This window comes from Apteryx mantelli, chromosome 3, assembly GCF_036417845.1.
Source record: "Apteryx mantelli isolate bAptMan1 chromosome 3, bAptMan1.hap1, whole genome shotgun sequence".
Lineage (NCBI taxonomy): Eukaryota > Metazoa > Chordata > Aves > Apterygiformes > Apterygidae > Apteryx > Apteryx mantelli.
The window spans coordinates 47,036,031-47,061,656 of NC_089980.1; positions in this window are offsets into that span (position 1 = coordinate 47,036,031).

Here is a 25,626-nt window from a genome sequence, read left to right on the forward strand (position 1 = left end):
TCAAAGTAAAAAGAAAGATGTTAGAAATCTTAGGGAAGAAAACTAAGATGAACCTATTTAACAAATTAGCAATAACTCTCATTCCCAGTTGGGCAAAATTTGAGTGCCAGAGAAGTAAGTGGAAGAAAATGTCCTGCTGGTGACTGCAGTGCCAGGAATTCACTTGTTTTCATTTATAGTCATACTTCAATCACAAGAATTTTAGGGATAAAATCCAAGTTCAACATGCAGCTGCAATAGTGCTGTGGTTGTTATGAACTTCACCAGGTGAATCCAGAGTTGTTATTCTTCTGGGTAAGTAAGCATTTGCTAAAATGAAACAGTTAAAAAAAAAAAAAATCTCACACAAACATGTCACAGTTAGAGATGCTCAGTGAAGATGTATAATAAATATATTGAAATGTGTGGAAAATTTCATTGATCTGTCACTCAGTTTTCATGACAGGATGACATCTCCAATCATTAAATATCTATTTCTGAACTTAATACATGGTTTTAGTTGCATTTACCATATTTCTATTCTATAAAACTGGCACATTTATAAATAATTGTATATTGAAGTTTGGGAAATGCAGGTTTTACAGAAACACAGAACCTTGGTAGCTGTCACTGATATTACTCAGTTTTGAAGCAGAAAATGTGAAGCTCTTCAATTTATTTTTATAGTAATAACCAAAAGGCTGTTGGTATGGAGTTAAGCACAAAGCAGGTGCGTCATTTCAGTTCTCCAATTATTTGTATCATATTTCCATTCAATGCTGATCTCTAGGCAGGCTGTTGCTTTACTTCTTGCTACCCAGAGCACGGACACAACTCACAGCAGAATTCTTAATAAGGCTCTGAACTTTTACCAAGAGAAAAAATGGGGCACAGCTTTGGCCTTGATCTTACCCACATCACTACTCCAGCATGCAGAGTTAAGCATAGGCACCACCCGGCACTCCTCTGAAACAGCCATGTGAACAGAAAAAAGAACATAGTTCCTAGTCACCTTCGGAAAGCTAAAGTGACTATTGCACCTTAAACAGGAGACAGATCATGACTTCTTCTTTCTCTTAGGGGTGCAAGCATGAAAGATATAAGGTTAAAAAGAGAAAATGCAAGTGTACCTGTACACTTCTATGCCTTGGGAATGCTGGCCATGCTCTCTAGAGAGCCAGTTCTTCTTGATCCCCTGGGTCAGGCAGGAACAGCAGCCTTTGGTGCCCACCGGCAGAAATAAGAGGCCAATATGCTTGCTCACCAGGTGAAAGCCATGCTCTGGGGGAGGGGGTGAAGCTAGGTGGAGGAGGAACTTGTTTATCTTAACATGAATTTCAGACTGTGAGTTCACTAGCATAATGACATCCCCTGGTTTATGTTGTTGTAAAGTTTTTAAAAGCTCCCAGCAAGCACTTTTTGAGCTGATTTCAGCTAACAGGAAGCTCACTGCATAGGAAACCCAGCTCCTGGGGAAGTTGGACAATGCCACTTGCAGAAGTCAGGTTTTGCAAGAGGTTTTTTGCTTATAAAATTTTCAGTTTCCACTTAATATAATATCTAGCACAGTACAAAGGTTTTTATTCTTTTCAGGACTTAGTGGATATTCTATGGGATATAATGTACTCTTAGCTACCAAAACAAACCACTTCACTGGTTCTGAGGTGAGCTTGTAATAGCACTATTTGTTCAAATACTGGAATAAAAGTATAGCAGTTAATCTAAGGAGTACTGACAGACAAAAAGCAGTAGCAATAAAAGCTAACTGTCTGTTAGCTCCAGGTGTATTTTTATTGAGTGTTTCAATTCTAGCCTAAAAGCATATATTAAAAAAAGGCTCTACTGTCTTCACAGATCAAGAAGCAACAGGAGCAGACTACTAGAAGGAGGGGACAGCTCGTCTTCACATGTTTGATTTCTTCAGTGACAGCAAACAACATATTCTTCACAAGGTCAGTAGCACAATCAGGACTTTAATTAATTATTTGTCATAGTTTGTATGTAGTGTTGCTTGCAACATTAGACGTTTGACTGAGAGCTGGAGGACGTGCGGCTTTTCTGCTGAACGCTTGTTTCCGATTTTGCTCAGCACAGCCTTTCAGACTGGGCAACAAGAAGTTTGTTGTCCTTTAAGAGGATGTGGCCCAGATCATCTTCCAGCAGCTGGAACTGGAGCCCAGGAGCTGTGCCTCTACTGCAGTTTTATGTCATTGGAGCCCCCTCAGGTTTTCAAATAATTTGTTTATTTACCCAGCAACAACAAAAACCACAGGCTTCACTGATTTTATACTCCAACACCTACCTTTAAATAACGGGACTTTGTTTTTCCTGGTCTATTTATGTTATTATTTATAATAAATACATTAATTGATACTGTCTCACAGTAATGGATCATGACAAACATGCCTGGGAGCAGATGAATAAAAATGCCATTTGATATTTCAAGTAAGGCTTGTGAATCAGCTAACCCTTAGCAGACCAAAGCTGGAAAATCTTTTTTTCCTTTAAAAGACTCTTTGTCATAACCCACATTGATCAGCACAGTTGTGACTATGCTCTATTTAGTTATTTTTATCTAACACCTGGCTGCAACTTTTGCATCACTACCGAAACCATCAACTGAGCTATTAAGAAGGAAGACACGTTTAATAACCCCTGCAGTTCTCATCACAGCAGGGCTAAGTCTAACAGTGACACTCTTCTTAACATCAGCACTGAATTTCAGTGCTTTTTGTTATGTTGGCCTTGTTTCATTAGAATTCAACATTCTTCACTCTGCTTGCAAAACATATACTTGGATTTTGCAGATTTTGTTGGCTAGCCTGAGTGGGCTGGTGTGGTCAGAAGTCCAAGTGATGGTGTTTTCACAGAGCAGAGGGAAAAATCCATTTAAGATTAAAATATAAGCACTTACTGTGCCTACAAAGGAAATAATGGAGGCAGTCTCTTCTGCCTAGCATGTCAGTGGGATCTGAAAGCAGAATAAGATACAGAGGAAAAAGTGTAAACAGCTGGAATGGAATGGAATGGCATGTTTGTTAGGCAGGAAATCAATAGCCTTGGATGGGCAAGTCTTATACAAACCTTTATTCTGGACTTGCTACGTATGGAAATTACAACAAAAGAAACAAAAGCGTGTTACTTGGAAGAGTCCAGCCTCAGGTTACCCATGTTTACCAAGCTTAAGGAGTGCCTGGAATCATTCTTTTGCAGAGGAAAAACAAGTGAGAGGGATTTTGCTAGTGAGAGCTGAATGCCTACTCCTATGGGAAAAGAAAACACATGGATTTAATCACACCTCTTCCCTGTGCTTCCAAATATCCTTGCTTGCCTGAAGAACGCCACTCTCGCTGGGACAGCTAAGGAAACCCACATGATCATTAACTTTTCCAAAGATAGGAATGGTGGAGCAACAGCTCAGGCAATACAGTTGCTCTTTGTGAGACCCTATAGAGCAAACAGGAGCATCTCAGAGGAAGGACATTTCAGGAGATGTGGTCAGATGTAGTCTGATAGGGCTGGTGGGAATTGTACCACAGAAAGCACCTGACTGAGCCAAGAGATTGTAGGACGTTGTTTTCCAACCTGCTTGGTCAGATTGCAGCACTGCCAATCCCAGATGTTCACAAATCATAAGGAAAGTCTGACAAAAGCCTGAGATTGTTAAAAACTTAAAATTGTGATTTTAAAAAGAAAATAAATTTAGGGTGTGGTTTATTGCTTTCAGGTTTCTTAGTCTTAGAGTGCACTTGAGTCATATTTTTAAGTTTCTCTTTGCTACCATGAGGTCTAAGAAACTTACTTGCAACTGTAAGCCAAGATTCTCACCTAATTATTTGACCGTGGGAGCTGAAAAATATAAAATCATGAGAGGTGCAGCAGTGACTCTGAAAGGGGCCAGGCATATGGCAGGTGCTTGGAAAAGGACTGTCCGGCAGAGGCAGGAAGGCAGCCTGAGAAGGGCAGATGTGGTGAAAAGGCCCGGGAAGTAGCCTGGAGAGGAGCGTTTAGATGCAGGCAGGGGAAGAAAATGCCTCTTGAGAAAAGTAAAGCAGGCAAAGGACAAACCTAGGGTAATACAATAGTGGCATAGGCATCAAGCCTCTCATTAGGGCCTTTATTTTTACAGGGGTACCAGGTCGAACTCCCAGAGAAGATGGGGTAAAAAAAAAAAAAAATATATATATATATATATATATATATACACACACACACATATATATATATATATATTTTTTTTTTACAATAACACCTATGATTTAACCTCTGTGAGTCCTTGGTGCAATGAAGCAAGCTGTTGATCCTGGACAGATCAATTTACTCTTTTATAGAGAAGGAGATTATTTAGCTGATATACAGAAAGAATACTGCAAAGTAAGAATTGCTGCTGAGAGAAGTGGATGCTTGGCCTGAGCAGAGAGAGCTGGGGATGGCAAGTGGCAAGTTCAGATAAAAACCAACTGATTAGAAGGTGGCAGCCCTGACTTAGCTGTTCAGTATAGCAATGGAGTAAAAAAACTTTTGAGGCTGCGGAGAGCTGAAGAGCTGAAGAACAATTCAGCTGAAGGAGAAAAAAATCTGAAACAGTCATAAGGTTGTGAACATTTACATTTTGCAATTTCCATCTTTTAAAATATCAAGTCAAGCCAGGAGTGGATTAGAGTGTGGAAGGCTGTGAAAGTTCTTAGCTTTGAATTAGTCTCACTTTAGCTGCAGGATACTCCAGAATTCAATACAAAAGTGGAGAGGAGACAAGATTGACTTGCAGATAAAGCACAGGGCTAAGATTTAGGAAATTGCAGTCCCGTTGCCAACTCAGCCAATGATAGGGTAGGGGGATGAGTACAGTCTGTGTGGACAATTTTATAGGTGAAGGTAAAGACCTATGTATGCAGACTTTCATGACTTTTCAGTGTCCTTCACTGTGGAACAAAGAAATGGAACAATGCACACCATTATGTGTTTTCCTAACAATCAGTGTAGCAATCCCTGCCTTCTACCCAAAACCCCCCACCTGAACACAAAAATCATATTTGCATTTCTACATGCTCTGTGGAATATTTGCACTACCCAGCCTTAGATATATAACTTGATGAGCTGGTCTCTGGGGAACAGAGGAAATAAATTCTTGCAGATGGCAAACCCAACCTCGAGCTTCTGTCCCTTCTTGCAGTGCAGGTGGCTCATGGAGACTTGCTGGCCTTTTTAGATATCTGCATCGGAGTATGAAAACATCCTTTTTTCTCTGGTCGGAGGAATTCTTGGGTAAGTTTCACTGTGTTCAAGGATGGAGTTTCTGTTCTGTCTTAGACATTGTTAAGGAAAAATTTCATTTACAAAAAAATAAAAATAAGCAAAAAGGAAACAAAGCCTTTTTTTTTTTTTTTACAGGTATATCTACTCCACCGGACGAAGTTTTTATTATGCTTGCTTCTGCATTTACCAAACTCCTTGCTACACTGGGAGCTAGTCTGGGTTTGGGCTTGACTGGCTGATGCTTATCCATGTCTTCAAAGACTGCGGTTCTGCTGTGTATTGATAGACTTGTGCAGATTAGGCATTTTTGAAAATCCCACTAGAAGTATCAGTTCAATACATTTTGTAAAGAAACTTAAACTAAAATAGAACCATGAAATCTAAGCCAATCTAACATTAATATTCCACAAATCTAAAAATGGAGCATTACACCCATCAAATCAAAATCAAGTGAACAAATTGACTGCAGCACTGGATCAAAATGAGACAAAATTGCCAACTTGATGAAAATCCACAGTGTTTATGAACTCTGATGATCTATTGGAAGTGCATGTCTGTTTAAGTAGGAATTTCAAAAAGCACGTTTTCTCAGAGCTGGGCAAAAACTTAGCACTGAACCAGGTTATCTAATGGTAAAGCCACCATTTCAGAGCCAATTATCCAGCTTCCTTCTTCAAATTCTGTTCCTGCGCAATGACTAATTCCTACCTCCGCCCGCACAAGTGGCATTATGGCACAGGCTTGAAAGAGGACAGTCCTGATAAGCAGAAGTTTGACAACTCTTATTTACCAGAAATTGAAGGTGGCAATTTCAAGTCTTTCAGGATTAAACAGAGGCCCCAGAAAATACATTAAAGCACAATTTTATGCAGTGTTATATATAACTTCTAAGCCTTGGGAACTTTTCTTTCCACCTCTTCTCTCTTTTTTACAGAAGTTTGTGCACCTCTGGAGATATAAAGCTATACTTTAACATTAGGAAACTGAAGAGTATAAAAAGACCTGGGCATCTTTTACCTAACAAAATAGAAAAGGAAAAAATAGATTACTCAGATAGAAGTAGTTTAATTACCTCTTGAACTCTCTCACTCCTACAAATTTATGAAACAGGTAAGAATTACAATTAAAGACCCAAAGGGCAATGGTCACAGCCTTCTTTGAGACCAGATCTTTTTTGGTTTCGAGAAAGACTGGTGAAAACCTGACACTGCTGGCTGATGCTATGATTTCTATTTCCCTGAGACCTTAGAGGATCTGAAATGTCAGTCCTCTTCTGTATGGACTGCTGCTGTGAAGTCAAAGCGTCCTGCTTGTTTGAATTTTTGAACGTCCCTTCATGCTTTCCTCCAAGGATGAGCCATGGGTGAGGCCTGTGCTGGCCTTGCAGTTTGGACCAACAGGGCTTGGACTAACTCATACACAGCAAATGCCATTAAAAAATCAAAAGCACATAGTGTTTTGAATGCCACAGAAATCGACATTTTAATGGGCTCAAATGCATCAGGCACATGGATACATGAGACAAAATAATAGGAACACATGTGACTGCTTTTGAGGAAGCTGCTATGGTCTTATGTGAGACAGATGTCCCAAGATGACATTATTTTATTGAACGTTCAACATTAAAAACTTTTATTTTAAATACCTGTTTGGGAAGAATAAACCAAAGAACAACCTGGCAACAACCAGTGTCTGTCAGCAAAATTAAGAAATAAAAATGTACTATCATCTGTTTCATCACCTCAGCTACTTTTCAGAAGTACTTTCTTTCTGTTTTGGAACTGAGCTATAAGTGAGACAGCTTCTCAGTGGGAATCTTCATCTTCATATACTTTATACAGTAATATTTCTCTGTCAATATGGAATTTACTGTAAAATTGTAGGTTTTATCTGCAGTCTACAGATGAGCTATTTTTTAAAAACTCTATTTTAGTCCCATATTTTCTTAATATCTTTTTGAATTTGTTTTCATTGTTGATCCTCTAGATCTGCATCACCAGAATCACTGTTAAATCTTAAAATGCCAAAGGGACCAATGCATAACCTAAACAGCAATCTGATTCTGGCTTGAGAGACAGATATTTGACGAAATGCAGCAAGTGTACACGATTTTGAAATGTAAAAAACTGTTAATTTTTCTATTTTTTTTTCCTTGTGGTTGGTATGGTGGACCATTGTGTGAATGGCCCACCTTCTGGAAGAAAATGTGCATTTGCAGCTCGTACTCCTCTTATAGATAGTATGTTTGCACACCAAATTGCTTCTCTCTTTGAGCAAGTTCTTAACACTGTAGGCTTATGGCTCCTGCCTGTATAATGGGGACAACAACACATTTATTCTATAAGGTCTACTTCTTTAATATATGAGATTTAAAGTATTGTGTGTATACCATTTTATTAAGTATAAAATTAATGTTTAGACTGTACGTTTTTTCAGTGGACATAGATATAATGTTTATTTAAACTTTAACAGAAAGCTGGACAGGAGGAAGACCAGAGAAGTGTATGGGGAATCTGCTTTCTAAAAAACAGTAAAAGAAGGAAAATAACCTTTGGGTCAGTAATTTTTATTCTGATAAACTTCCTCTTCAGAATCAGAAGAGTGTGACGTTTTCTTTATTGGCTTTAACTTTTTAAATGACAACTCAGGATTAAAGCCAGACAATAAAAGACAAGCCTGCCTTGAAGAATCTTTTAATTAAGATCAAATTTATGAACATTTTCACCTGGCATATTGAAAGTCTTAAACTGAGTTTTCAACTGAGTTTAACCTAGAGTGCACTAGAATGTTAGGAAATCTTAAACCTAAAACCATCTGCAACTAATGAATCTCTCAATCTGGAATTGTTTTGAAGAGGAAGGAATAAAAATCTGAAATTATTGAAAATCTAGGACTGCCTCTAACTCCAGGACACTAGTTTTATATTTTAATAAAACTTGAAGATGACAGAGTTGGTCTATTGCTTTGTAGAGACAAATTAAAAAAAAACAAACTAAGTCTGCAGGCTATAAACACAATGCTGTTATTTCTCATATACAAAGTTTTGCCTAGGAAATTGCAGTTGCGTATGAAACACTAGTTCAAAAATAGTTTTCCATAAAGAAACGTACCTAAGCATAAATACAGACAAGCAAGTTAAATTGGAGCCTTCAGGTTAGCATTTTTGAACTGAATTTCCTCTGTGGCAGAGAAAGGCAGCTGAGAAGAATGATAAAGCAACCGGGTAAAAGATTTCCTCCCACTTTATGATCCCAATGATCATAAACTGAAAAATTATGATTATATTTGTAGGCCAGCAGATTTTTTTCCCTATAATTGCATGTAGGTTGCGTATTTTAATAAATGCAGAATCACCATAATAGCTGCCTCTAATGACTACAAAGGCTAACTTTAATGCTTTTTTCTCATCACAAAATAATTTCAGCCATTTTAATTAAAGAATTCACCAGATATTTACATCACATGAAGCTAATGGCAGAATTCCTATTGATTTCATTGAGGACTGGGACTGATCTTCAATACAGTTAAGACTTCTTTTTTTTTTTACCCCATTCAATGTAAAGAATAATTAGAAACAAGCTTTCTTTTTGATTTTTAAGTTTTGAATCTCTCCCAGAATGAAGCAAGTCTGATCATCTCATGCTTCCCTGTACCCCGCACTGTGTGGCTGTTGCTCACATTCTTCTGATAGTAAAAACAATGCTCACAGTAGTTATTCAGGTTTTAAAATATTTCCTTAAGAAGGTTCTATACTACAGACTCATAAATGTTTCTTTAGTTTGGATCATAGATGTCAATCAGTAGCTCTGCCAATTTTTGAACTGCTTCTACTTCCAAAATTACTTCTATTGTTACAGTCTGACAAACTAACCAAAGAGTTCAAAAATCGCTTGCTGCTAATCCAGTTCCTTTAAGTAGCATTTCATTCTCCTTCCTCTTCCCCCCCACTGCCGATTACTGTCCTGTTTTTTACGGCACCTCTTAAATCACCAAATAATTATGTGTTATCAAAGTGACACATAGTGGAGTTTGTCTTGCTTTTGATGAACATGAAAACACGCTGGGTGAGTCAGAAAGTTGGGGTACTGAGGACTATGTCCCTCCACCTGATGCCTGCGTTAGCCCTTATTCCTGCCTTCCCTTTGGCATTCTGGATTCCTTTTACTTTGTACTGCTGCACAGCTAGAATAGGTATGGACTGCTGTATTGTGAATGCTTTCATGTTTTATTATTATTATTATTATTATTATTATTATTAAGGGAGAACAAAAGCACTCATGAAGGTGTGTGTTCATTCTGGGAAGCTTTCTCAGTAACGCAGTAGTTGTATGTTGGGGCACTTGAACCTGGAAGAATGTGACAAAGGTTACTAGATGCCAAGTCAGTTTTCCCAGTAGTTGTTCAGACAGTTATTTGTAAGAAATGGAAAATCCCTGAGTCTCTTTCTGTGCTGGAATGGGTTCAACAGTCTGCAAATATCAGGGTAGAAATTTGCACTTATGCCTTGAGAAGCCTGTGCACATATGGTATTTTTTTGCAGATTATTTAATTAAAGCTCAAAAAGCACATGAAATCTGGAATGCTCACTTCCAAGAACACCTACTACATTAAATCAAACTCCCCAGATTAAAACACAGAGTTTTATTTTATTTTTTTTTATGCAATTACTTTTCCCTTTCTGTACTAGTTCTTATTTTTTCCAGTTGCCTCATCTTGAGCAACAATAAGAGACCTCTAGTCTCTTTGGTATCTACTCAGTTTCACCTGTTGAACCAATGCAGTACTGAAAAGCAGAGGTTGCTACCTTTATCTGTTAACTCTTTTTTAATATAAAGGTATAAGGAACCATTTCTATTTTCTGTAGAGTCTTGTATATGCTGGTTTACAGAAATTCTAAACTCAGGTCTTGATGTGACTTGACAGCATTCCTTTTAACTATTTTATTTCTTTAGTACTTCAAAATCAAAGTAATACACAACCAGGGAAGAAGATGGAGATTACCCACGCTTGTAGGAGGTTGGGATTTTTTAGCTATGTTGCCTACTATTTTCAGTTGTCGCTATTTGGAAAGAGATACTGTACTTGCCAAAGTGCATAACCTGTAATTATCAAACCTGTCAGTTTGTTTTCTGCTTTGAACAAATTGGAAAAAAGAAAAAGAAAAAAACCTCAACCCTTGGTACGCAGATCATAGCTATCTTTCAAACAGTATGCTACTCCGTTTGACAAGGCACTTCTTACTGGCCAACAGTGCTGGGAACAAATACTGGATATTTATCCTGAGCTGTTCTCGGTGGAATGCACACCCACCTTTGGCACCATTGATAGCTTTTAAACAAATTCACACAGCCTTCCTGTTAGAAAGGGCATCCAAACAGGCCCTGATCTATCCGCAGGATGGATGTGGGCTACTGGATTGCCACACAGCCGCGCTGCTGCCCCTGTGTAGCATAACCCACTGGATGGGTGACTCATGGGCCAAACTAACGGTCTGGCTGCCGCTTTTTCTCTTCCTACTGACATAGCAATGGAAGAAATAACAGAGGAGAAACATTTACTTGAAGCACCATTAAGAAGAAACACTGAATCTTTTCCTTACTATTGCCCTTATGCCCAGACAGCCAGAGAATTATTGGAAAGCCTTTTTTCCCTAATGTGTCACCTAATTTTGTGGACAGTGATTGTTCTGCTTTTACTAGCTAAGATATTTTAGTTCAAAAGAAAACTTTAAATATCTGTTTTTGAAAAATCAACAGTGAGAATTGATTTTACCATGCACAGTACAATGGACATCTCCTTAGTTTTTAAGGCCTGGGAAGAGGTTGCAGAGCCTCTTGGTGCACTCAGCCCTGGCAAGGAGTATGGCACGTGCCAGGGGCTCTCACTCTCAGTCTCAACAGAGTGAAAACATCATTTTTTGTGTCCAAACAGGTCCTCTGAAACTTGCCCTGAAGTGATTTGTCCAAGGTCCTAAGGGAAATCTAAGGCAGCTTTGAACTCAGTGCCCTCACATCCTAGGTTCAACCTGAAGCAGCATACTACCCTTTTTTAAAGCTTTTAATCATCTTAACATATTATGGTAAAAGAAACAGCAGAACTGTGTTCTAACTGGCCTGTTGCTTTGTAATAACAAAACCAGTTCATAAAGAAATGGGATGAAGCCATACCCATTTCTTCCATTTCAGGTGTGAAATCAGCAGCTTCTGCTTTTTGATTTTGATGTCTTTCACATGTGCTCAGGGACGATCAATGTTTTTTCACTCTCAGTGTTTTGAACAAGCTCTTTCAGAAAAAAGCTGGCTTCACATAGCCACATCTACGTTATCACCACTGCTAGGACTGAAGTTCATCTACTAGCCCTCTTATGGTATAGATCAGCTTTTATCACAGCAGTGACTAAAGTTATTCTTATATACATAGAGTTGTACCCATAAATACAAGAAAATGCAACTCATTGGAATCTTCCAATTCCACAAGAAACTGTGCCCCCTTCTGTCCCAAAGTATCTCTTTAGAAAAGATGCAGCTAATTGTAGCTAGCCAAATTACTAAATCTCAAATAGGTTAGGCCATTAAAAGAAATTTCATTTTGATTACTTTTGTGCAGGCTTTGAGGGGAAAAGATGCTCTGAAGTCTTTTTTTAGGGAGAACGCTATCACAGCAATATAGATGGCAGTTTCTGTCTGATATAATTTCTTTTGTGTCAATGAGGACAACACCAAGACTGCCTCTTAGAGCAATCAGATCTGATGACCCTCAAAACTGGAATGGGAATGTGAGAACTTAATGATCACTTCCAGCTGTAAACAATCCTAAAGATACAAGTACATGAATCATTAAAAACCGGGAAAGAAATGGCTCTGCTATTTCTTTTCTGATTATATAAGCCATAATCAGAAGGCCCGGTTTGGTCCTGGGGAACTGGCGGTCAAAAGCTCTGTGCTACAACATTTATCTGAAAGCAATGGCCCAGGGAGAGATAAGTTCGAACTTGCATGGATGGTCCTTGGATTATTTTAATGTGAATGTCAGAATGATATAATTTGTGACTGCAGATAATGCATCGTGCAATTACCAGAAATATGGTATTTTGGCCCAAGGAAATTCATGTTCAGACAACAATTTCAAATGTTTTAAATTCTACACTTTTGTAGTAGGTGATACAAAATCCTTTTTTTGGTGATGATTATATCACCAAGTCTGTCCTTGCATGCCCTTCCTTGTTAGCTATTCGTGCACTAAGAAAGATTTATGAACCTTGTCTTATTTAGAATATCCTCTTTTTTCTACTTTTTTAGTTTGCAGTACTTGACATGCAAACTGCTATGTTTTTTAAGAGAAATGCTCAAAGCAATAAACAGTATTTAAGATTAAATACACAACTTCATCTCTGCTCACTTGAACCTGAGAATGGCTTTACATTACAGGCACCCCAATATTACTATCCCTGATCAGACTAGTAGTCCATCTAGTGTCTTACCAATATTAGATGCTCCAGAGGTAAAAATAAGATACTTCAGGATGAACAATATAAACCCATTAATAGTTGAAAAAATGCCTTAAGTATGATGTGTGAATTTTCTGAATTACTTCTAAACCTATCCAATACCTTTGTGAAAATTTTGCAATTGGAATTAATATCCAAACTTCCGCCAAATTTTGAAAGAAATTCTTCTTTTCCATGGTAGTATCTTCTTTCTTTTGTATTGTGGAAGAAGAAGTATCTGAATTTCTTTCTTTCTAAATCCATTATTTGATATATCTATTGCATATCATTTCTTACTCATTTCCCTCTATAAATCTTCAAACTCTAAAACTTCAAACACATATTCCTGTAGATATTCTTCCAGTCTTCTCATCCTTTCAAAGTATGTTTTTGAACACTTTATCATTTTTTTGAAATAACGTGAAAAACACAATGTTCCATGTGTAATACTGGAAAGAAATAATATCTGATTGTCAGTATTTTTTCTCATACTCTGTGCTCTCTGTATTTTGCTTCCTTTCATGATTGCTGTGTTGTACAGGTGACTCCCAGATCTTTTTTTCTGAATAGTGCTTCTTATGTGCATAATATTTAAGGATACCAAAACCAAAATGGTTCTAGAGCAGAAATTAAAATCAAAGGCAGAAATAAATGGAGGTACAGTAAATGACCAGAGAAAATTTAAAAAAATCAGCTGACAAAAATCCAGGCTTTTCTATTACTCATACCTTCTGGAATAAAAATAAATTGGCTTTGAGGAGATATACATCCAAATTTTCAGCTGGTGCAAATCTTTGCAGCATTACTGCAATCAGGAGTTAAGGACCTGTATAGTAATGTGCACTGAAAGTGGCCACTTAGCCAGTCTTTTCATCTGGATATAGGCTGAAGAACAACAGATCTGCAGGAGAAAACAAGACATAGCTCATCAGTTTACAGTAACAAAAAAGCCAAAGGTAATGTTTACTTCAGCCAACTTTTACATGACTTGAGGTTGCAGCTGTTTGTGGCAGCTGGTGGAGAAATACCAATATGAGGCAGGAAGCCCCGCTGGAGCGGGCTGTCCTTGTCTACTGTCATAGGCAGTGGTTTTCAGACAGACCCAAAACGTACCTGAAGAACAGCAAGAGTCAGGGTCTCAGGTACGAGCCCTACATGTGCTATTTAAGATGGTCAGTGACAATTCGCGTGCCTCAAGTTTTGGAGGTGCTCAAGGGCTTTGCTGAGCAGTGGCTGGGAGAGCACGTGGCAGAGCTGTGCCCCTGGTCACTGCTACTGCTCTCGGGCTCCCTGCCACGGGGGGCCTCGCGCGCACCGCACACAGCCGCCAATCAACAGCGCCCTGTTGGTTAGGTGCGTACTTTATACATATGTCTGTATGAAGCTCCCTCGGAAACGTGAATGATCCTGCACGCCGAGGGGCGTCTAGGAGCCTACGCCTTTGGGCCGCTTCGTACGCTGCCGGTGAGCCGTCTGCAAGGCCTGCCCCTGGACAAATTGGGCAGCACACTGTGGGCTGGCACGCTCCCGCAGTTGCCTTTCAGCAGGGAAGAAATTATGGTTTGAGGTCAAAAAAGTGAGGACACTTATTTCAGTTTCAGAGAGGCTGTGGAGGATGCCTCAGGGAAATGCACTCAGCGCACACGCAGCAGACCCACGTGCCGTAGCTGTGCGCTGCAGCTGCCTGTTCACTGCCTGTCCCCTCGGGAATGCTCGCTGCATGCAGGGACACCTTTGGGCGGAGGGGGGGTTGCAGCAGTGCCAGGCGTTCCCCCACCCCTTTTGGTGCAAAGCTGTCACTGTGGGCTGGAGGAGGCATCCCTGGGCCCCAGGGCAGAGAGGAAACCGTTCACAGCAGCGTAAGCCTGTGAGCTGCCTTCAGTCGACAGATGGGAGATGCAACACACTCTTATTTCCCCTGCAGTGCAGAAAAAGCATAATTCAGGAAATCACACATTAAAGATACACCTCCTACCCCAAATGGGACACAAGCAAGCACTATAATAACAAGCACTGTAATAACAGCTGTCCACCCCAAGTATATGCCACATGTCTGGGTAGATGTTATTTCATACTGACCTGATACCATCTGTAAACTTTCTTTGGATAACGGGAGTCAGGGAACTGTTCTCCCAGCTGTAGATGAAGAAACAGCAGAAAAAACGTGCACATATTGCTTATGCGCTGTGGATGTGTTAATGTGCTTTCTTCCCTCCCAGGAGCCATGTAGCATGACAGGGTGGGGATGTGATCAGTCACTGGTGTTACTGTTAGTTTTACAATAATGATCTTTTGATATTTACTATTAAACTCTGTCACATATTTTTATTCCATCTTCAACAGGTGTTAATCTCTTTGCAGAAACAGCTGAGCATTTGGCTTTGCTCAGCTGTTTCTAATCAGAGCCAAAGGCAGTCCTGAAGCAATCGTAGTATTTCCCTCTTTAAATTGGCTATGAATATTTAAAAGGAAATACTGCATTTCTGTGCAGCCTAGGCTAAAAGCATTTCTTCCTCTGCCTCAGTAATACCTGCTTATAATAACACAGAGCCAGCAGGAGGCCAGTTGTCCAGTTTAGCTCTTTCAATACACACTGAAATGTCCAGGGGACAAGAAGGAGGGAAAAAGCAGGCCAGTGCATCTGCCCTTAGCTCTGAATTGCTGCAGGGACCAAGGTTGGCAGCCACGAGGCCAAGCCGCGCTCTGCGGGGTGAGGGGAAAGGACAGGCCAAGTCTCTGATAAATGAGGTAATCTGTACAGTGTGTGTGTGCGTCTGTGTGACACGCACAACAGCTACAGGGCGGGATGGCTGGTGCAGGTTAATATCCAGTGAAACACCTCAATATCCTTGAAAACTAATCATCTGGATAGCAAAGAATATAATATATATCTCTGCCACAGCAACTCGTTGTCCGGGCAGACTTTGCGCTGTTTGTGCCTTGCTGAGCTTGTGGCTGCTCCTCCGGCTGCCGTGGCGTCTTCCTCCCGCCTATGGGGTTCACCAGGCAGAAGATCCATGTGGGACCCTTTTGGGGTAGCCTTTGGGGATTCGGCTACGAGAAGAAATTTCATCAGGCTAAAACATATGTTTGCTGATGGTATGTTAAATGAGTCTGGGCCCTTGGTATAGCTAACAACTGGTTGATTTTATAAGTCCCATCAGACCTTCACGTCCATCATGGTTAAGGTTAACTGACTTGCCATATGAGGTAATATTCATGCGTCTGAGCACCATGTTGTAACAACAATAATAACACTGCCTGGCTCTGCTGCAGGGATATTTGTCTATCTGTAAATCTCAAATTGCTTTACAAAGGAAATTCCAGAAACATAAATCCAGGAAATTCACAGTAAATGTCAAACTTGGAAGAAATGCAAACACGTACAAGTATGAAAATGCACATACCTAAGAAATGTTATTAATTTGGTTTGCAAAACAGACCACGCAGTAAGTGGTCAGTTAAGCATTCCCCTCTATTAATAGCAAGTGTCCCTATGGAAAAACCCTGGAGCAAACTACCTTGTCGAAGCAGTTTGCAGCCCTGTGACAAACAAAATACTCGCTTCTCTCTCTGTCTTGCAGCAGCCTCTCTGCACCCTGCCATCCGAAGCATCTTCCTTGCTTTCCTAAATGCTTTTACTTGGAAACCCTGTGCTGATCCTGGTGGCTGCAGAGACCTGGAGCTGTCTGGAAGGAGCTGGGAGTAAGAAAGTTTTTGCCGGTGAGGTGGGAGGTGAGCTGCCAGGGTGAAGGGAAACCTCTGGTGCTTTCAGGTCACTGCCCACCGTGAGGCTCAGGGGAATTTCCCAGTTACTCTCCCTTATTAGCTGCTGTGAGTGGAAGATACGGCACCCACGAAATCAAGGATAGGAAAGTTTGTTGTATTCCTTTTACCTCTCAGTGTAACAGCAGTCCCTTGGAGCTGTTGCAGAGTAAATTACAGCAGCTCTGAAGCTGTCCTAATGAGTACAACTATTTTTCCATATCTGGATTTTTATAACAAATAGACATGGGTGTACTTGAAAGCCCTGTATCTTTAATTTGACTTTTTTTTAAGTGTTTCTATAATCCTTGTATTCTATATTAAATTTTATTAATCATTTAAAGTATTATTTAAGAAATCTATTTTTTTTTTGTTACATTCTGTCACATTGGGAAAATCATGCTCTAGAATTTTCTTTATTTCATGTGTATTACAATAATAGGGGGCAAGGACGGGGGGGTGGGGTGGGGGGTAGATATACTCTCAAAAGGCCCTGAGAGGCAGCTTAGGTATGACGAGGAAAAACCTTATCTTATCACTACAGCAGAAAAATTGAAGAGTCTATAGAGCAGAGACATTCACCATGAAATCAGTAGGGCTCCAGCTCAGCTTCTCTCAGATTCCACTCACAGGTCATGGCCATGGCCATGGTCATGGGCCCTGGCAGTAACCAGCCCTCTGCTAGACTTGCTCCAGTTTCTCCACATCCCCCTTGAACTGGGAGCCCAGAACTGGACCCAGTACTGCAGGTGCAATCTCACTAGTGCTGAGGTCATCGGGTCCTGATGCCCCTGAGGAAGGTAGCATTATTCTGGAAGCAGGGACTGTAGACTTTTTTTAAGGGGTTTGGCCAAATCATACTACCTGGTGGGAAGCAAGCTGTATTATTTAGAGAAATATGGTGGGCTGTGCCACCAGTTGTTCTGGAGTCAAGACATCAGTGAACTCAATATCCGAGTCAGAGATCCCGAAGTTAGTGCAGAGCAAACAGGTAGCTTGCTGCAAAATGATAGGCCCTGTGTGGCAGTGTGCAGAAGTACAGACCTTACGAGACCCTACAGGGCTCATTAGCCTTTTGACAGTGAAGCTGAGGCCTGCCCATGTCTACTCCAGGCCATCGTTCCTTCATGAGGCTTCTTGTTACTAGATCATTTGGGAAGGGTCCTGAAGGTGGAGGGAGCTTTCCCCACTGTGTTCCTGTATTTTTTGGTTAGCTTTAAGGAATTAAACAATATTTCATTGTTTTTTCTTCTAGAATTATTAAACCAGCCAGTAGAATTATTTCTCCTTACCAGAATTTGTAGATGTTGAACAAATAGGTAAGTAATGAAAATGTGAATGCTCTCCAATGGAGACATTTTCAGTGGTATTAAAACAAAGGTTGCTTCTGATAAAGTGTCAAGAGAGATATGTTACTCAGTGTATACTGTCAGAAAGAGAATGTTTCCATCCATATTTCTGCTCAGATGTTGCACTTACATGTACTACATAAAGTAAGAAATGAAAATTGAACACAGTGGAAAATGCATAGGGTTGCTTTCATACAAAAGGCAGCCGATTGGAAAAATCAATGATGTCTGAGTTTCTATTTGCTTCTTCCTCCTCCCCAAATCAAATGAAGCTATTAATTAATGTTATTCATAGTGTCATTGCCCTTTGCAAAATATACTCATTAAAAATGCTTCTTGGTTCAAATGGTGTTTCATAAATTGTTCTCAAACACAGTTTACAAATGAGATCAAGTTTGAAGGAAAAGTACCTAATGTCCAAGAGGTAATGAGACAACAATAAATAGAAAAAGATTTATTCGTTAAAGACATGTAGCACGGTAGCATTATTATACTTCAAGCCTAAACAATAAAATGAGAAAATCATTAAGTAGCTATTAGGATTACCTAGAGCAGTTCTAAAGAGTCAGATAGCTCATTAAAAAAAAATAGCATTATGTAACTGCACCAAATTCCACAGCTCAGGCTAAATATTCTGTTCTACACTTATATTTTCATGGACTTTACTGAACACACCCATGTGCTAGTTTGAAAAGGATCTCATTACACACATTTTTATGCTAGAAAGTCTGTGAAACACCTCAAAAGTGTGACTGGACAAATTCCCTGAAGCCTGTTTCTCTGCAGCTTGAGCAGCTGTCTAAGGATGGCTAGACACAATCAAGTGCTATACATAATTATTTTACCCATTGCTGAACTATAGCCAACTTTGCTTGAAATCCAAAGGCTGTTTAATGGTACATAGTAAAATGCTATATGAGTTTGTTGAGGGAAGGGGTAAATATAAAACCAGCTGGTGTTTTAGGCCATAGTTTAATAACCTGATCTGGAACAGAATCAGGACAGAGGGCTCATCCTGGTGCATTCAGAAATGCCATAGGACCCTCAATGGCACTAGGGGTGCCCAGATGATGTTTTTCACCCAGGAGATGGTTGAGGAATATAGCGACTCAGAATAATATTCTGCTGAATACTCGGCATATAGTTAACAACTATAATACTTTTCTGAGTGTCATATTCAGACTGTTTGATATGGGACGTCTTAAAAGCTCTGTTTGTCTTGCATTGTATTTGTTCTCTTAGCAGGATTCCCTACTCAAAGTTTTAAGAGCACAAATATGTGTTCCCTAAGTTTGGATAAAGCCTGGTCTCCTGCCTCAGGCACAAGTGATTAAGGGGTTATTAAACGTTTCCCAGTTGCTATTCCCAGATGGTGGAAACATCTGCAATGACCGCTGTATCAGGAAGTGCAAGCATGTCTATGGGCTTCCGATGGTCTTGTCTCTGCGAGGGACCGGAGAGGGGGAAGGAAGAGGACTGGGTCATTCAGTATCATACTTTTGCACCAGCTGGCTAATCAGACCCACAAGCTCGTCACTCTCTGGTGGGAAAAGAGGGGAGTGCTCTTTAGTTTCATGCTGGGGTGTCTACTTCTCAACAGCATTAGCAAATTTTTAGCTTTGCGGTGGTGATAGGAGCTGAGGGGAAGTGACTGTGATGCATTAGTGCAGTTTGCAGTGCCAAGCTGGTAGGAATGAGCCGTGGTGTCCAGGGGTGAAGGCTGGGAAGAAGCTTTCAGAGAGGTTTTGGGGTCTGTAACTGGAGGCAGATGAAGGCTCTTCCCTCCTCCCCCACCATTTCCCCTTTCTCCCACGTTGGACAAGCTCATCCCACGGCAGACCTCAGTGAAGCTCCCAAGGGCTGCTGAGCTTCCCAGCCCAACTGCTCCTACTCCTGGATGGAAGGGAGAGAGGCAGGGTAGGACCATCCACCGTGCCGGCGGCTGTCTCCCAGCTTCCAGGCTGGGAAGTGTCCCTCGGCCCTTTGGGCGAGCGGGCTGCTGCTCAGCAGCCACTTCGACACCCTGCAGCACAGAAGAGCCAGTCTCAAGACCAGCTACCTCTTTGGGATATGACTTTGCCCTAATAATCCCATTTTGCCTTTCCTAAATCCAGTTCTGCCTGTGTTCATATATTAAATCGCAGTCTTACCAATATTAACAGAAAGCAAGCACAGGTACATCCAAAGTCCTTTCTCCTTGTGAACTTAGCAGTTTATGACAGTGGGTGTCAAATATTGCTGTCCTGCTTTTTCCCTTCTCCTGATGTTGAATGTCATTGACAAGACAAAGAAGAGGGAGGCCAGCCAAATTGCTAACCCTTTTAACAGTGTTATGGGTCCTAGTTCTGATAAAATTTTACTATCTCAGTAGAGCTTAAAGAAAGGAAAAACCTGACTTTCTTCTGTCTCTTATCTTTTACTGCTACCCATTCTATCTCAAATTTCCCACCCCAAAGCCAAGCAGTTTTGATCTTACTCCTCTCCTTCCGGGTCAGAAGGTGATGGGTTGGATGAGGGAAAACACTTACTAGAAGCTTTATAGTTATTTACAAGGTGCAGTGAACTCGCAGACTATCAGTTGGTGAGTCATATTTATCAGATATGGGGAAATTGTTAGCCTGACAGACGAGTAGGGCAAAAGTAGGCCCTCCAAATGCTACTTAAAGTTGCTCTTTTCTTTCCCAGAAGAAAAAGAATTAAACTTTCAACAAATTAGTCTTTCAGACTCCAAAAACTATGAACTCTATAAATAGTTTTTTGGAGTCTGAAAGACTAACTGTAAGCCCAGAAAGTAGTAAAGAGTCACCTTTCAGAATTGTCATGGAACCTGAGTAGCTTATAATAGGCAAAAGGAGACTGTTTTTCTTAAGTGATCTTTTAAAACTGGAACTATGAAATATGCTATATTAAAGTAAATTTAAGTCTAGTCTAAACCCTTTGAAAATCATTGAAAAATAATGGCATCTTGATAATTCCCCATTATGCTTACCATCAGCTAGGGCTATCATATTAGAGTGTTAGTGTCTTTCCTTTGAGAGAGGAATCTCAAATCTGTGATTAGTGGTTCAGTGTGACAAACGATGAGAAAAGAGAATCTTCAGCATTGTTATTAAAGAAAAAAAATCACAGCATTAAAAGAATAAGTTCTTCTCCAAGGGAAATGTTAGAACAAGTAGCTCTTATTTTACAAAAGAAACATTTTAGGTCTTTTGGTATTTTAAACTATATTAACTGATAATAATAGTTCAAAATAATTTAGCATCATTCATGTATTCTTTAGTCAAGGATAGTTTCTAGCACTGCATTCATGGTTCAGGATCCATTTGCAAGGAGATGTAAAAAGAGAGATTGTATTTATCAGCAAACAGAACTAAGAGATTTGTCACCTGAACAATGAATTAATTAAAAATAATTGATGAATGTGGTCTCAGACATCACATCCTACTGTAGATAGAGCAGAGAGATGCAGATTTATGTCAATAGAGGAATCGGGCTGCTTGTAACTGGATTCTGTATTTCTGTAAGGGTCTCTTGCTGGCAGATCTTGTGTTGAGATTGTACTCCTTTACATTGTCATCAAAATGGATGACTTCTGGTCTGTTTAGTGCAGCATGCAGGAGCATTTTCACAAAAATCAGGCACCAGTCACTGAATCACAGTAGCAAATAATTAGAAATGGAAATGGCCTGCTGCGTTATTCAGTTCTTTCCTCTTTTAATGCATATATATTTCCTGAGATACATACTTTTTCGTGAAGTTCACTCTTGAGTGATGCATCATGACCGTTCCATCATTTTCTTATGGGTATGATTCCACAGATTCAGCTATTAAGTGCCTCACATAAGTCTCATTAATCCTGGTTTTATCTCTTGGCTGTATTCTTGTTACCATATTCTTAAAGAATTAAGCAGAGCTGTGGGAAAATCTGTTTGTATGAAATGACATTTAGATTTCTTCAAAACCACAAATATAATATTTCTGAGGTGCAAATATTTTTGGATAACCTTTCGTGTTTGCTCATCTTTTGAATTTTGTGTTTCTGATCAGGATAAGAATCAGAAATAGCAAAATACATCAAGAAAATCTATTCTTATGATATTTGAGAAAAGAAAAAGAATTAGAATCTTAAAAAAAAGCCTTCTATAAAAGGTTCTAGGCAAATTTTGCAAGCAGAAGAAAAACTAATGAATTCTGTGTTCTTCTGAATACCTATGGAATAATCCCCAGTAGTTTTTGGTTTGATGGGCTGTTATCCATATGGTGGACATTAATTATGATCTATTCTTCAGAGCAAGCCTGAGAAATGGAAATAAGAAATACACATCTTTAATCATAGTCACAGAGATTATTCAAAATAAACTTTAGCCTGTTGGTTTGGAGATTCTCACTTGACAGAGGATTCTCAGAGGATGATGATCTTCAAATAGTCCTGGATACAGGTGACAGAATAAGCTAGGAAATGACTGATGTATTTTCCTGATAATTTAGTGAAATAGTCCAATGATCTTTCCACGGAAAGTATCTGTAGACTTTCAGATCTCCAAATTATTAAAATGCAATATACTGATTTATTGTCCAATACTTACACAAAGGACAAACTGAAAGAACTCAGATTGAATCCATCCTCACTGGTGTTTTTTGAGCCACTCCATGTCAGCCCAGAAAAGTCCATTTCATCAAGACAAGGCATACAAAACACAGCCGATGTTAAAGGTCTGATCACAAACTTGGAAATCAATCTCAGAAAGTGATACTTCGAAGCTGGGTGTCAGGCTCTTGCCTACTGTAATAGAGGTATTTGTTTTATTTTCTTGTTTGTATATCATATTTCCTTAATAAGCGAGGGAGATTTGCTTCTTATCTTCAGGTCCATTGAGCAATACTTAGGGAAGAGAAGCTGCTGGAGACACAGGGTCGGGCAGGCAAAGGAGTCATAGCATAGGGCTGAGGGGAGCAGGAGTGCATAGGGGTGGCAGAGGGAACTTGCTGTGGATCAGAGGGTACTGGGCAGATTTCGTGGCCCCTCATTAAGTCACTGAGTTAGCAGAAGCAAGTGCCTATCCTGCAACAGTATTGCATGCAGAGAGTAAAAAAGAACAGTCATCACCTGCTTCATACTTGTTATGAAAAATGTGACTCTATGTGGAACTCCCACAGCCCTTCCTTGGGCAAAACAGCTATTCATTTCAGGTCTCAGTAAAGACTCTAAATTCAAGTCCTGTCGCTGAATTATTCATCAATGCTATCTTTATTTCTCCTGTTTTTCTGTGAGTGCCTTGTGATCCTGGAGGTGAGGGGTTTGGTATGCCAAAGTCCTACCTAACCCTCAGTGAAGAGGTCTTTCTTTCATCTCCTCCTGTCCTGTATGCAGCAGATCACTGGGGAAGTGTTGGGACAGCAATTCTTATTCTTTTGTCCAGCCATACTTGATATTAAAGTGGGTAAAATTTAACAGAGGTGTTAATTACTTTTTCCACTTACTGTATTCTTATTTTTAATTTCACTGTTGGCTAATGATCTGTCTATTCTTTTATCTTCTATGTTTGCAGGGCTGAAGAACTGCTCCTTGAATTGCTCCCAGATGAACAGATTGGCAAGTGGCTACTTCCTAGGCATTTTATGATACTCCACAACTAATTAAATCTGTTTTAGGAGATATAAACCAAGGAAGGATTTTTCTTATCAAGCACTTTACAGCTGCATATCTGAGAGCTCGCTACAAATAGAAGGAAATCCCTTTATCCCTTTGTGACTACTGAAGCTTCTTTTTTGCTCATTTCATTTGTACTTCAGGTATTTGCCTTGTATACTAAATTGGCACCCCTATTCTTGGTCTCACTCACAGCGACTGTCTTTATCAATGTTCCCAAGCAACACAGATTATCACCATTATGGACAATATACAGCTGGACAGATGGAGACATAAAGTTATTGTGTGATATAGAAAATCTATTGGACAGCTAGGAGTCCTGACTGTCAGGCTGGGCTTGGCCATGACAGCTTTGCTTTTGGTCTGAGCCACCGTACAGACATACAAAACATATAAAGCCATAATAGTTCGCAGATGAAGAGCAGTACTTTGAGATTAGATAAAATGGACTTCTGTTTGCAGGTGTGAAGAAGACAAAGTATTCTCCAGTCTAGCAATTGTTTTGCCAGCTTTTCATGGAGAAAGCCAGTTGTTATGGACTATTGCTTTCTTTTTTTCAGGGCTCTGCAGCCTGAGAGCAGTGAGGTGGCAAACTGAAAATAGTAGAAGTGGAGTAGAAGTGTGTGGAGGTGTTTAGCCAAGCCACAGAATCCCTGGGAAACCACATGAGGGCCTTCAGACAGCTTTGAAGAATGGACAGGGACCTTCTTCTCCTTGATTGTAATGCTTTGGTGGTCCTTTATCGTTTACAAGGAAGGTGGAGTTCATATCTCAACGAAACTATTCTCACCTTCCTCATTTCTTGTCTTCCCCATCTTCTAGCTTCTGGGATGCCACACCACTCTTCCACCATTTAGGGGAGCTCAGTAATATAGGATAATCCCATATAGATATTATGAATTCTGGAAGGCTTATATAAATGTTAAGGAGCCACAGTTCTCTTTTCAAAATGCTGCAAGCCTCTTGTCTCACCATGCAGCTGTCCATCTTCCTTCCTTTCTCTTTCCATCTTCTGCATTCATGTGCAGATAGGGCCCCTTTTTTGTAACTGATCACTTCAAGTTTAGGTACCTAAATGAGACAGCTGTTCTCCTGAGAGGGTGAATGCTTAGGTATGTTTGGAGAACCACGGTAGAGGCTTGCTTTCTTTTCCTGGACAACCTTCCTGAAGACAGGGAAATGGGAATGCAAATTATTATTAACATCTTTTCTGTATTTGTACCTCCAGACAATTATTTGTTGGAGAATTTGGTTTGTAATGAACTCTTAACAAAATTTTCTGGGCACCAAAGAATAAGGAAATATGATACAGGAGATAGAAAGAGCAAGCTATGAAAAGCTGATTAGGGAGCAGAAAGGGTTGATACTGAAAAATGAAGCATTTTCTTTTCCTCTAAGCCAAGGGGAACCTCTTTCATTAGGATTTGCAAAGTCCTGAGTTATATTACACAAACAGTTCATATTGGTTTACTGCTGTTTTCTTCTAAATCATTCTATTTTGAAAAAAGCTCCTGGTATATAGTCATAAAGTTGAGAGTCCTGCAGACATCAAAACTGTAATTTGTTTTATCTCTTTTTCTGTGAAAGCCATTTTTTTCCTCTCAGATTAATTATGTACTTTAAAACCCTCCTTGGTTTTGCCTGTGCAAATGTTAGTGGAGTCAAGTTAAAGAGTGGACCAATGAAATACCCATAGAGAAATCAGCTATGGCAGTATGATGACAGGGGCTCCCTAGCAATCCCCAAACCAGGATGATCATTTTTTTGTAAACAACTAGGAGGATCACCCTAAAGAAAGGGGTCAGTGGTAAAGGGGCAGAAGGATTTTAACTGCAGCCATTCAGGAGTGCAACAGGGCAACTGATTAGATAGGAACAACTGAGAGGAGCTGGTGACCTTTTTTTAAAAGGTGCAGAAAGCAGAGGAGGGGAGACTGTTTTTGGATTAAATTCTATCCCGAAGGGTGGATGGAATAGGCTGGGAATGCCACGGAGAGAGAAAATAATGGAGCTCTTGACTCTTGGGATAAGAAAGGTAAAGAGAGACCATGGGCAGGTGGGAAGCAGACTGCAGCGGCTTCGGGAGCCTGCTCGCTGAGGTCCCCTAGGAAGCAAAACTGAGGAAAAGGATTTGAGGCGAGC